The 13,428-nt window shown below is 39.3% G+C and overlaps 1 pseudogene; it reads left to right on the top strand.

The window, feature by feature from the left end:
* Positions 1 to 8,187: 8,187 nt before the first annotated feature.
* LOC114106164 (coiled-coil-helix-coiled-coil-helix domain-containing protein 10, mitochondrial pseudogene) lies at positions 8,188 to 8,751 on the top strand (annotated as a pseudogene).
* Positions 8,752 to 13,428: the final 4,677 nt, after the last annotated feature.

Genomic DNA, 13,428 nt, shown 5'->3' with positions numbered 1-13,428 from the left:
CTACCAGGTCTGGTGCCACTAACAACATCATCTTAACCATATCAGTGCTGACACTGGGAGGGTACGTGCATTCTCTTGCTGTCTGCTTTTCTCTGGTGCTGTGCCCCTGGGTGCTCACAGGTATACTGGAATGATCTCTACTCCCATCATAGTAGCAAGACTAGAGGGGACTGTTTAAGGAGATAGATAGAGATGGGATTAAATAAACAGATTGAATTTCAAGGCTTAGTTTAGTCTGATGCTCTTTGAACCTTCCAAAATAGAAACAAGAGAATGATTTGAAGGTAACCCTGGAGAATCTGCCATAATTAAAGGCCACGGGGATTTGGGGCCAACACGAGAAATGAGAACACAGAAATTCAATTTTTTTACTCTCCTTTGCCATTGGTCTTTGGGTATGTATCTCCCTCGTGTTGATGGACAAGTTTCAGAAATGCATTAAGTTCCATGACCAAAATACCATCATACTTCAAACCCAAGTTTGCCATATTGATCTCTGCCCTAACCAGTAGGTTTTCTCAATGCCCAGAAGCTGTTTACAACAATTTCCATTTAACCCAAATCCTTACAAACCTGGTTCTTCTCGCTGCCAGAAGACAATGTGATATGATCTGAATAGTGGTATCCTCCCAAAATTCGTATGTTGGATCCCAGTACCAAATGTGGCAGCAATCAGAAATGGAACCTTTAGGTCATAAAGGCTTTGCTCTTGTGGGATTAGTGACTTTATAAAAGAAGCTTGAGAGAGCTTTTCTTTCCACCCTTCAATCATGGAGAACACAAAGAAGGCACCCTCTGTGAAGATCAGGCCCTCACCAGATGCAATATCTGCTAAGACCCTGACCTTCGACTTCCCAACCTCTAGAACTTGGAGAAGTACATTTCTGATGTTTATACATTACATTAAGCCATTTTGATATAGCAGCCTGAACAGACTAAGACATCATACAAACCTTTTATTCCACAGAGGAAATAGAAACTCTCAAGTGAAATTCCACAGTTACTACAGCTTACTACTAAGATAAAAGACATCTTAAACAGAGATGGCCCTACACTTGCCCAGTGTTATTCTCCCAAATCTATTTACTAGGTCTCTACTTTCCTGATTCTTTAAAGATTTGATCCCCAAATTATCTTCCCTGTAATTCAGACCTCCTACATCCTGTTCCCTCTCTGGCTTTGAATATGCTTAGCTATCTCCCTTTAACTCTAATATCAATTACCTGGATTTCTAAGTTAACATGGCAGCAAATGAGACATATCTAATTTGTTTCATATCAGTTTCCAGATTATAATACCCAGTAATAATCACAAAACAACTTTAAATGAGCATGAGTATTATAAACCATATATAAGGACAAAGCATATGCCAAAGCTTAGGCAGAAGGGATGGACTGAGATGCTCCCAAGGGATCATTCCAAGGGTCTTAGATTGACCAGATAAATATGTCTACCAGATGGGACAGAAATGTGCCACAGGGAGTCAGAGTTTGAATCTCTGCCTTCCTTCAGGCCCTATACTTCTACCTCCATCATTGACTATTAAACTTATGATGGCTATATTAGAAGTATATTGGGTTACTGAGATTTTTCTATTAAAATGGGTAAGATTTTTAGAAGGCTTCATTTTTAATCTCTAAAAAGATATAAAGTTGGTCTCATAATTAAAGATGTAATATTAAAAATATTTCTTTCCAAAACTCCTCAAAAAAATGAGAATAGAATCAGGTGCAGTGGCACACACCTGAAATCCCAGCATCTCGGGAGGCAGAGGCAGGAGGATTGTAAGTTTGAGGCCAGCCTCAGCAACTTAGGCCCTAAGCAACTTAGCAATACCCTGTCTCAAAATAAAAAATAAAAAGGTCTGGAAATGTAGCTCATAAAAAGGGCTGGGAATGTAGCTCAGTGGTAAAATGTTCCTGGATGCAATCCCTGGTTGAGAGAGAGAGAGAGAGAGACAGAATAAATGGATTTTTTAAATGCATATACTCATGAGAAATAAATAACTGAGAAAAATTAATCAAAAAATACTGCAAGTAGAATAGGACAAGAATCATAGCGCAATTAAAACTTGAAGGTAATATATGATATTTGCAGGAAAATCAAATTGGGACACTGGAAAACAGACTTGGGAAACTCTTTTAGAATTGAGTAGAAGAAAATGAATAATGAATGTAACAAAAAGTAAGTAAATATAGGAACAAAATCTTTTTTTAATTCTGAAAATCAAGCTAATAATAAAATCACTACAAGTCTAACCTAAAACTCTAAAATGCTCCAAAATCCAAAACATTTTGAGCACCATCATAATGTCACAAGAAGAAAATTTCATACCTGACTTTATCCGACACGTGCATCACAGACAAAAGGCAAGTGCTCTAAAAATATTATATAAAATTATCTTCAGGGCTGTGTGAATATGTATAAAACAAATGAATGTTTGTGTTTAGACTTGATTCTCAGGCTCATGATACCTCACTATATCTATGCAAATATTCTAAAATGTTTTTTTAATCCAGAATTCAAAACAATTCTGATCCCATGCATTTCAGATAAGGGATACTCAACTTGCAGCTGACTTACTGCACGAGAAGCACTTAGTAAAGTGCCTGAAAAAAGTCATTCCTCCATAAATGTTTGACTGTTTTGTTTGAGTTGAACTTGAGCTCCACAGAAGACCAAAAGGAACATCTAGTTCCAAAGCTGGTGCTAGGTCACTCAACCTTGGCACTAGTTGGAACCCAATAATTCTATTTGCCTCTCTGCACAGTGGAAGATGTTTAGCAGCGTGCCTGGTGTCCACCCACTAAACACCAGCAGCATACTCTTTCCAACCAAAAAGGTCCCCAGACACCATTAAATGTCCTGGGGGGCAATTTCACACTCCTGGTTAAGGAGTAGCACTGGCCTATCATTTCTCCATTCTTGGCCTCTGTGAACAACTCTGTAAAGTAGTATGTCTAGACATTTCAAAGACCTTCTCAAAGAGCTTTTCTGGCCTTCCATGTGGGGGACCAGGATACTCAGTCCACCTTCCAGGTTGGATACAAATCTCCCCCCAATCAGTCCCTTTTGTGAGGATGCCCCCATCCCACCTCATAAGCTACAGGGTCCCTGGAGTTGAGGAGACAGCTCCAGGGATCTGAGATTATCTGCCCTGGCTCTCTTGGAGAGTTATCAGACTGAATAGTAACTCAGAAAATTCTCAAATTTTGGTCTCAGCCTCATCTTATTTCAAAATGTAGGCCCAATATATCAGGGATACCAGACCTGATTATAAGATGAATATTATTTCGGTGTCAACATACCTTATGTACAAACAGAGATATGATAAATTGTGGTGTATATGTGTATTAAGAATTGTAATGCAGCTGGAGTTGTGGCTTAGTGGTAGAGCACTTGCCTAACATATGTGAGGCACTGGGTTCGATTCTCAGCACGTATGTAAATGAATAAATCAATAAACATCTAAGGAATGAATCTTTTAAAAAAATAATTGTAATGCAAAAAGAAAAAAAGAGTACATGTATAATGGCATAATTTGGCGTGAACATACTTTATATACAGAGTTACAAAAAATTGTTCTGTAATTGGGTAATAATGAGTGTAATGCATTCCATTATTGTCATGTATGTAAAAAATAAATAAATAAATGTTTAAAAGAAAGATGAATATTATGATGAAGAAGCAATGCTTGGGTAAAAAGTTAATTCCCCCCCCCTCCCCTCTGTCAACCTGTCTTCAAGGAACCTAGTCAACCCTGGGTCCCTCTCTATTGGATTGTAAATAACTGTTTCCAGGAGTCTGAGGATTCCCTCTTGAAATATAAACACTCCTGCTTTCCACAGGCCAGAAATTCAACAGGTGCCTGTGAAAAGAGTCCTTTATTCTTATACTTTGTAACTTTCTGAATTCTGTAGGAATGTAGCTACATTACTTAATTGCTAGTATAAAGTATAGGTTTCTATATCAATTAACTGCTGTTTAAACTAGAACCTCAGAGGCTTAGTTCTTGGAAATATAGCTCTTGGGGAGATGAAGTCAAGTCATCTTGAGTTACTGCTGCCCATGGTAAAGGCCACTTGGTGATAACACAGGCATGTGTTTTACTGTCTTTCTTCTACACCTTTGAACTACTTATTATAAATTCCCTGTGCCTGGTCTTCGGTCACACAGACCAAGAATTCAAACCCACTAAGTTGTAATGGTTAAGAAATGATGTCAAATTTCCTATAAAAGCTCCATGTAACTGCAGCTCAGGGCCCAGAACTTTAAAAGCACTCATCTAGATCCTCTGCATAAATAAACCCAAGTTCTGCAGTCCTCCCGTGTTTGCTTGGTCTCTTGCTGAGCATGATTTCCAAAACACCAGCACCCATTTAAATGCACTCCCAGCAGACCTAAAATGTAATAAGGGGCAGGCCTAACAGGGTCCAAGGTCAGGAATTCAAGCACTTCCCACAGTCTGTATCTCTTATTTCCTTCCCCATGACCTCTCTCTTTCTTGTACCCACCCTAGGACCATGCCAGACAACCAAATATAGGGGAATCGTTTGCAAATAAGTTTGGGAATTGGCAGAATCTGAGCCCTGTCCAGATTTTAGTGAAGCATCACCTGTGAGTTCAAGAGTTGGGAAAGAAAAGAAAGCCCAGACTTTGAGCAGATTTTCAAATAGCTAAAACAAATTCTTCAAATTCCATCATGATTTTGGAAAGAATTTTTCTAAGCATCTCGTGTCCTTCCTTCCTTCCTTTCTTTCTTCCTTCCTTCCTTCCTTTCTTTCTTTTTTTCTTTCGGTGGGGGGGGGGATTCCACTGGTGGCAGAACCATCCCAGGGAGTTTAGGAGTAAGGGAGGGAATGTCCACCAACAAGGGAAGAACCTGTCAATGCTCACCCAGGCTCATTGCTCCCATCTCACAGCTTTCCTGAAAAACACTCCAGATGCCTCGAGTCATCTATTCTATTCATATTCTAGTATGGCCATGAAGCATCAATACCAGCATCAGCAAGAATGCATCATTTCCTGGCACATATCCAACTTCCAGATCATATCTGGATCAATAATATCCCCGGGTGATTTGTGTGGTCAGAGCTGGAGAAACGTGTCTAGAGACCAGCAGCCTCCCGCCACCACTACTACCGGCAGGCCCTGTGCCAGCCTGGCAGCTCTTCACCCATGCACTCACCTGCACTCACCTTGCAGCTCTGAGCAGAAGCACCAATCTCTGGGGAAAGAAGCAGAGAGAAGAATCCTCAGGCTGAAGCCCTGCAGGGTCCCGGCTCTTCCCTTGGCCCTGCCTCCTGGCACCACCCACTTCTCCCCCCTCCCCTTGTCATTCCTGGCATCTTCAATGCAAAGTGAAAGAATTGCAGCTGGAGGAGCAGGCACAGCCCTGCTGTTAAGGCATGAGCTCCCGAGAATGACTGTCTGTTGTTGAAGGCGAGGGGTGTGCTCTCTAAGAGAACAGAGACAGGGATTCTCAAACTCTGAAAGGGAAGCCTCCGGCATATTTCTGTGGTGGGGCCTTGCAGACAGCAACAGAGAGCATTACCAAGGGTTTGAATATCTACTAAACCCTTGCTCTCCTGCCCCAAGTATTGAAGCACAAGTTCACCCACAGAAGAGTGTGTGTGAGTGCATGTGTATATGTGTGTGTGTGTGTGTGTGTGTGTGTGTGTGTGGTTTGCTGCATTTCTTCCTCCTAGAATTCATGGTGACTTCCAGATGTCCTCTCCTCTTGATTGAGAGAAATAACACAGACTCCCCTCTCAGTATGATAGGCATCTGCTCCATGTTCCCCCCAGCAACCTAGAAAACCCAGCCCTTCTCCACCATGTCCGAGGAGAATTGTGACATGGCCATTCCTGCCTTCATTGCTAGCCAGAATTCCCTCCATGGGAAGGGGCAAAGCTGGGCAAGCGGATGGCCAGTTAGGAAAGTAATTCTGGAGGCTGCAGAACGTGGAGTGAGGGACTGGTTCTAGGCTGCTTCTTTGTTGTTGGAAACAGACCCATCGCGAGGAACAGGCAGCACTCAGAGAGAAGAAGAACTCCAAACTTTATTTTATGCCAGCAGGCCCAGAGGAAAACAAACTCCAAATTCCGGGCTATGATCCAGTTTCTCACAACATTTATAGGTTATTTGGCCTCATCTTGGACCCATCCTATCATTAAGGGTGGGTTTTTCTTTTTAAAAAATTCCTAATCTAGATGACTGAAGGCCTTGGTGGAGGGGAGGGGTCTCTAAAATAAAGTATTTTTATAGAAATAAATAAGATGAAATGGCCCTTTTCACAGGCACCTGTTAAATCTCTAGCCTTGAAAGCCTCACACAGGGGTGTTCACATTTCAAAAGGTTCAAGTCAGAGACAATTGCTTACAGCCCAAAAGGTAGGGACCCATGGTTAATTAGGTTTCCTGAAGAAAGCCTCTCAGAAGGAAAGGAGAACTGAGTTTTAAAATTTTATTTTACAACCAGGTCTGGTTTTGCCATCTCATTCCTCAATTTAATGGCCTCTTAACCTTTTTAAGGGACATCACCTTTGTCCATATCCTCTAGGCTAAGCTGCTGGTAACTCTGGAGGACCATTTGGAAGTTCATGGCCTACAGGTGGGTGGAGACAAGTTGAGTCAGTATGTTAAGGATGCAGGGACAGAACGGAAGTGCCAAAAGGAGCATCACAGTAAATAGACCAATATGGAAAATAAGAGCAGTCCGTTTATCCCAATTAGCAGTTGGTTCCTCAAGCTTCTGTCATGCATAGTCGGCTCCCAGAGTGACCAAAGTAGGGCTGTTGTCCTCGGGAGCCTCTGGACTGCCCTTGTTTATTTTGGATGTTCAACTTTCATGGTGCAGCTGAATCAGGAATATACTCCCAATCATATGAGGCTGGTTTTACCCTGCTGTGATAAATCTAAGAGGCCACTTGACCATGTTCACTGGAGTAGGGATAGATAAAATGACAGTGAATTGACCCCTCCAAAGAGGCTTTTGGGGTTGGACATTTCATTCTTTTACCTAAATAGCATCACCTGGTTTAAAGGGGTAGACATAATGTTGTTTAATTTTTAGGTCTCATATACCTCTTATTATGGGAGGAGGACACCCATGAGGAATCATAATAGGAGAATTCTGTCTGTCTAATAGGGCTAGACCTAGTAATTAACAAAGCATTTGGCAATATTTGATCCAGTGTAGGTGGGTTTCCAGATATGCTTTGCTTGGTTGTAGCTTCCAGATGATCTTTAACCCCTTTGCCACAAATTGTACCACCTTAGCGATGAACACTGGCCCATGCACAGCTGGGCTTTGGTTATAACTCTCCTGACAGATGTTCAAAACAAAGGTTGGTCAATATTGGCCTTGTCCCTATCTACTGTTAAGAATAAGCTGAGAATCCTCAGGGGATCACTTTTGGGAACTTGTGAGAAGCCTCTTAGCTTGTCTAGTGCCATCTTCTAGAATATGGTCTTGCTGACCCTATGTGGCTTCCCTCAGAAGCATCAGGGATATTCCCTTCTCAAATGGCACTCCTCTGTGCAGAATGTGCACTGATTGGCTTCCTGTCCTCTAGGATCCTGTTGATTCCCCTGATTTGGAGGTCATGTGGCCCAGAGTTATAAAGCTCTTAGGGAAGTCCCTATCATTCCCTGGGCCCAAGTTGATCTCAGAGGGCAGGAGCCAAATATTGGTTATTTTCCTTGGCTCTTTCATTTTCTTATTGTTAGTCTCCAAATTTTGGGTTTAATCATCTAGCAGGCCAGTTGCACCAGTCTTAAAGTAGGAGTACTGTGTTCTAAATTTAATGTCTATAATTTTTTAAATATTTATTTTTTAGTTATAGGTTGACACAATATTTTTATTTTATATTTATGTGGTGCTGAGGATTGAACCCAGTGCCCCACGCATGCTAGGTGAGCACTCTACCTCTGAGCCACAACCCCGGCCCCTAATGTCTATATTTACAGTTGTTTACCCCTTCCATTTAATTGGGGTCCCTATTATGCTGGAAGTCAGCCTTATATTTTGTCTAGCCTATAGGTGATGGCTCATTATTTCAAACTAATTCAGGTTATTGTATTAGAAGTTGTACTTCTGTAAAGCCCTGACAGACAAGAGTCATAAAGTTTACATGAAAAATACAAAATGAAATTAACAAGAGTTAAAAACATATTTAGGGACTCAGCTCATCCAAGTCCCACCACAACCACCATGCCATGCGGGAGCCGAAGCGTGGCGGCCCGGCCAGCCAGTCGCCCAGCGGCACCTTCTGCCCATCCACCTGCACACCCACCGCCCTCAGCAGCTGCCCTGATTCCTGCCCCCTCAGGCCAGCCGGGTCTCATGGCACAGACGGCATCCACAGCCGCTGGGGTAGCCATGGGCTCTGCCATGGGACATGTCATGGGCAGTGTCCTGACTGGAACCTTCAGTGGAGGAAGCTCAGAGCCTTCCCAGCCTGCTGCCCAGCAGGCCCCTACCAGTGCTGCTCCACTACAGATGGGGCCCTGCTCCTATGAGATCAAGCAATTTCTGGACTGCTCAACCACTCAGAGCTACCTGTCCCTGTGTGAGGGCTTCAATGAGGCCCTGAAACAGTGCAAAAACAACCATGGTCTGAGCTCTCTCCCCTGAACATGTTGGTGCAGATTCATTGGCCAGCTCTGAGATGGCTCCTGGGTCCTAACCCTGCACCCACCCCACCCCCTTACGGACAGCTGGACCATGATGACAGATTGTAACTGGGATTGGGAGTAAGAAGGAGGTTTCCTACCTCATAGATGAACTCAAGTCACAAATGTGCAATTAAAGATTTTATTTTAAATCACAAAAAAAAAACATATTTAGTTTTTATAATAGCTATGAACCAAGAAACATATTTTTTAATCCCCAACATTTACTTAAATATTATATTCCTTGTTTATTTTAAGATCACATAAATCCTTATATCAAAAATAAAATCTGTCTTTTAAACATAACTTCAAATGAACTTGAGTGGTTATCCTAACATGGAATAGGGTGAGAGGCAGAGTCTTAACTCAAGTGAGGTGGCCTCTTGACAAATCTTAGGTAAGATGTTTTATTTCTGAAACTGACCGTTACCTCTTTCTCAAATATTATTTGTATAAAGTTTTCATATACCATTTCCTGAGTCTATATAAATATCAGTTAACATAATTCAAAATTACATCTGAAAATGAATTAAACAAGCTAAGACAGCTTTGAACCTCTTTTGTGGAAAAGTGGCAAAATGTTTTCATATCCCATATTGTCAACCTTTAAATAAATCATGCTCACCTTGTTACATGCCAAAAATGCATTCAAGTTCCCACTCCAGTGTAAAGAGCAACACAAAATATTGTATATAAGTTACTGATAGCAGGTTATTTTTATCCAATTGCAAAATATTAAATCACATAAATTTCCAACTAAATTTGGTATTTTTATATAAGTCTGAAAGAGACTACTGCTATGAAAAACTTTAGTTTGGAAAACATCAGCTTGGTAAAGTGTTCTCCTAAACCTTATATTTTAAAGATTTGTATCCTTGGAGGACATGAATACATATAATATACAAAAGCTAGTAACAGCATTCCAATTACATGAATGTCCTTGTATTAATCAAGTTTAACTTATAAGAAATTTTTAGAATCCGTAGAGTAGTGTAATAATCTAAAATGACAGTTGTTTGTTTAACCAGAGTCGTACAAACCTTAATCCCTTTAAGATTAGTTCCCCTAAATAGTGAAGCCTAACAGATACAAGAAATTATCCTGATAGATAAAAGCAGATAAATGTTTTCAGGAACCCTTGTTATTTGAACATATTTAGAATTAAATTCTGGTTTATATCAATACATTTGACCTCAGGAAAAAAAACCTTAAATAACTTCAACTGATTGTGCTAATTATAGCCAATTTAATCACACACAAACCTCTTGAGATTTACCCTTCACAAACCTTGTGTAACTTACTTAGACATGCTACAATTTGTTCACTTTGCCATACAAAAGACTTCCTTATCCAGAAACATTTCCTTTCCCTTCTAAATTTTTTATATTTCCATACTGAGAACTTTCTTATATCTCTTTCCTAATGCTGACCCTTTCTTAAAATTTACATTCTTAAACAATCTTCAAGAAATTTCTGAATTTTTCTAATTACTCCATTATATTTTTAATTAAATTACTTATTTATTCTAATTTGTTATATATGGTAGCAGAATGCAATTCATTTCCTGTTACATATAAATAGAGTACAATTTTTCAAGTCACTGGTTTACACAAAGTATTTTCACACCATTCATGTCTTCAAACATGTACTTAGGGTAATGAAGTCTAATTTATTCCACCATCTTTTCTACCCCCATCCTCCCTCCTTACCCCTCCCTCCCCTTTGCCCTATCAAAAGTGCCTCCATTCCTCCCATGCTCCAGGCCCCCATTGCCATTATGAATCAGCATCCTCATATCAAAGAAAACATTCAGCCTTTGGTTTTGGGGGATTGGCTTACTTCATTTAGCATTATATTCTCTAAACCCATCCATTTACCTGCAAATGCCATGATTTCATTATCTTTTAATGCTGAGTAATATTCCATTGTGTATATATACCAAAGTTTCCCTATCTATACTGAAGGGCATCTGGGTTGGTTCCACAATTCAGCTGTTGTGAATTGTGCTGCTATAAACATTGGGTGTGGCTGTGTCCCTGAGTATAGACCAAGGAGTGGGATAGCTGGGTCAAATGGTGGTTCCATTCCAAGTTTTCAAGGACTCTCCATACTGCTTTCTATATTGGCCGCACAATTTTTCAGTACCCATTTATTAATTGGGTTATTTGTGGGGTTTTTTTTGTTGTTGTTTTGTTTTGGTTTTTTGGTGTTTAGCTTTTGAGTGCTTTATATATCCTAGAGAATGGTGCTCTGATGTGCTCATTCTAAAGATTTGCTCCCATTCTGTAGGTTTTCTATTCACCTTACTGATTATTTCTTTTGCCTAGAAGAAGCTTTTTAGTTTGAATCCATCCTACATATTGATTCTTGGTTTAATTCTTGCATTATAGGAGTCTTGTTAAGAAAGTTGGGGCCTAATCCAAAATGATGAAGATTTGGGCCTACTTTTTCTTCCATTAAGCACAAAGTCTCTGGTTTAATTCCTAAGTCCTTGATCCACATTGAGTTGTGTTTTGTGCATGGTGGGAGATAGAGGTTTAATTTCATTTTGTTACCTGTAGATTTCCAGTTTTCCCAGCACCATTTGTTGAAGAGACAATCTTTTCTCCAATATACGTTTTTAGTGCCTTTGTCTAATATGAGATAACTGTGATTATGTGGGTTTGTCTCTGTGTCCTCTATTCTGTACCATTGGCCTACTGGTCTATTTTGGTGCCAATACCATGCTGGTTTTGTTACTATTGTTCTGTAGTATAGTTTAAGGTCTGGTATAGTGATGCCACCTGCTTCATTCTTCTTGATAAGGATTGCTTTAGCTATTCTGGGTCTCTTATTTTTCCAGATGAATTTCATGATTGCTTTTTCTATATTTATGAGGAATGTCACTGAGATTTTTATTGGGATTGCATTGAATCTGTAAAATGCTTTTGGTAGTATGGTCATTTTGACAATATTAATTCTGCCTATTCAGTAACAAAGTAGATCTTTCCATCTTCCAAGATCTTCTTTAATTTCTTTCTTTAGCATTCTGTACTTTTCATTGTAGAGGTCTTTCACCTCTTTCATTAAGTTTATTCCCAAGTATTTTTTTAGGCTATTGTAAATGGGGTGGGTTTTTCCTTGTTTCTCTTTCTGAGAATTTGTCAATGATGTACAGAAATACCTTTGATTTGTGGGTGTTGATTTTATATCCTGCTAATTTGCTGAATTCATTTATTAGTTCTAGAAGATTTCTGATGGAATTTTTTGGGGTTTTCTGGGTATAGAATCATATCATCAGCAAATAGTGATAATTTGAGTTCTTCTTTTCCTATCTGTATCCCTTTAATTCTTTCATCTGTCTAATTGCTCTGGCCAGTGTTTCAAGAACTAGGTTAAATAGAAGTGGTGAAAAAGGGCATCCCTGTCTTGTTCTAGTTTTTAGAGGGAACACTTTCAATTTTTCTTCATTTAGAATGATGTTGGTCTAATTATTCCATCTTAATAAGATTAAATACTTTGTTATTTACACAACTGAAACTTTTTTTGCACTTTTTGCACATAGAATTATGTTAGAATTTTAACTTTTAGTAACTTTGTTTTTAGTGAAGACACAGAAACAAAGCAATCTCAAACTCTTATCTGTTTAACTAACTTTTTTAATTTTTGTAGTTGTAGATGGACAGAATGCCTTTATTTGTTTATTTTTGTGTGGTGCTAAGGATCAAATTCAGTGCTTCACAAATGCTAGGCAAGTGCTCTGCCACTGCGCTACAGCCTCAGCCCCCATGTTTAACCAATTTAAATTGAACCTTTTTAAAAATGTTTAAGTCATGTAAACTAAAAATTATTTGATATTTTTATTAAATTTATGAGTACTCATTTATCTATAAACAGATTTTGATACCATGTACCTAATATATGTAGATACAACATATAATACACAGATGTACACAAGTATACATAAAATCAACAGGAAATATATAAAACCAACAGGAAACAAATATTTTATAGCTTTTCCTTCAATAATTGACCTCTGAACAAAAACAGTAGGAAAAACAGAAGACTAAAAATTCCAGTTGGACAAAACAAGACTAAATTACTAGTCTTCTTTTATTAATATACTCCTATCTCTCTATCTATCTCCTGCATATATATTATATACATATAATATATATTGTTACTTTTTTGCATCATTACAATAAATCTATTCATTGTAAGTTGCATACTTTATAAAGTGTTCTTGTTGTAAAAAAATAATAATAATAATGAGACAGATACAAGGTGCAAAGGCAGGGAAGGTGGCAGAGTGGCTCCTTGTCCTAACAGTTATGTTTACATTAGGTCATTAGTATCATAACCACATTATTGTCTAGAGTATCAGTAAGGTTGCTTATTTTGCAGTTACATTTCAGAGTTACAATATGCAATGTTAGGAGCTTTGTGCAGTTCTCAAGAAAGTCCATGGTCTGAAGTTACTGTTAGGTGGGCAGCTCCAGGAGCACTGGAGCTTGGTGAAACATTGTAGTTATCAAGCAAGCAAGTCCCTTTATTCCCAGGAGCCATATGCCAGAAATCAAGGTCAAGGCTTGATGAGGCTCTTACATAGAGGCTTCTCAGGGCATTGCCATACCAGCTAGGCATTGTACATATACTCCCTATGTTACTAGATCCTAAGAGAGATTGCAGGGCATTCTAAGGGTGGGAAACAGGGTGCCTGTTACCCCCCAGGGAGTTTGCTCACCAGGGGAATGTTTCCCTGAACATTTCCACT

Source organism: Marmota flaviventris, chromosome 19 (assembly GCF_047511675.1).
Source record: "Marmota flaviventris isolate mMarFla1 chromosome 19, mMarFla1.hap1, whole genome shotgun sequence".
Classification (NCBI taxonomy): Eukaryota; Metazoa; Chordata; class Mammalia; order Rodentia; family Sciuridae; genus Marmota; species Marmota flaviventris.
Note: the sequence above shows the minus strand (reverse complement) of the source record. Positions and strands in the feature narration are given on the sequence as shown.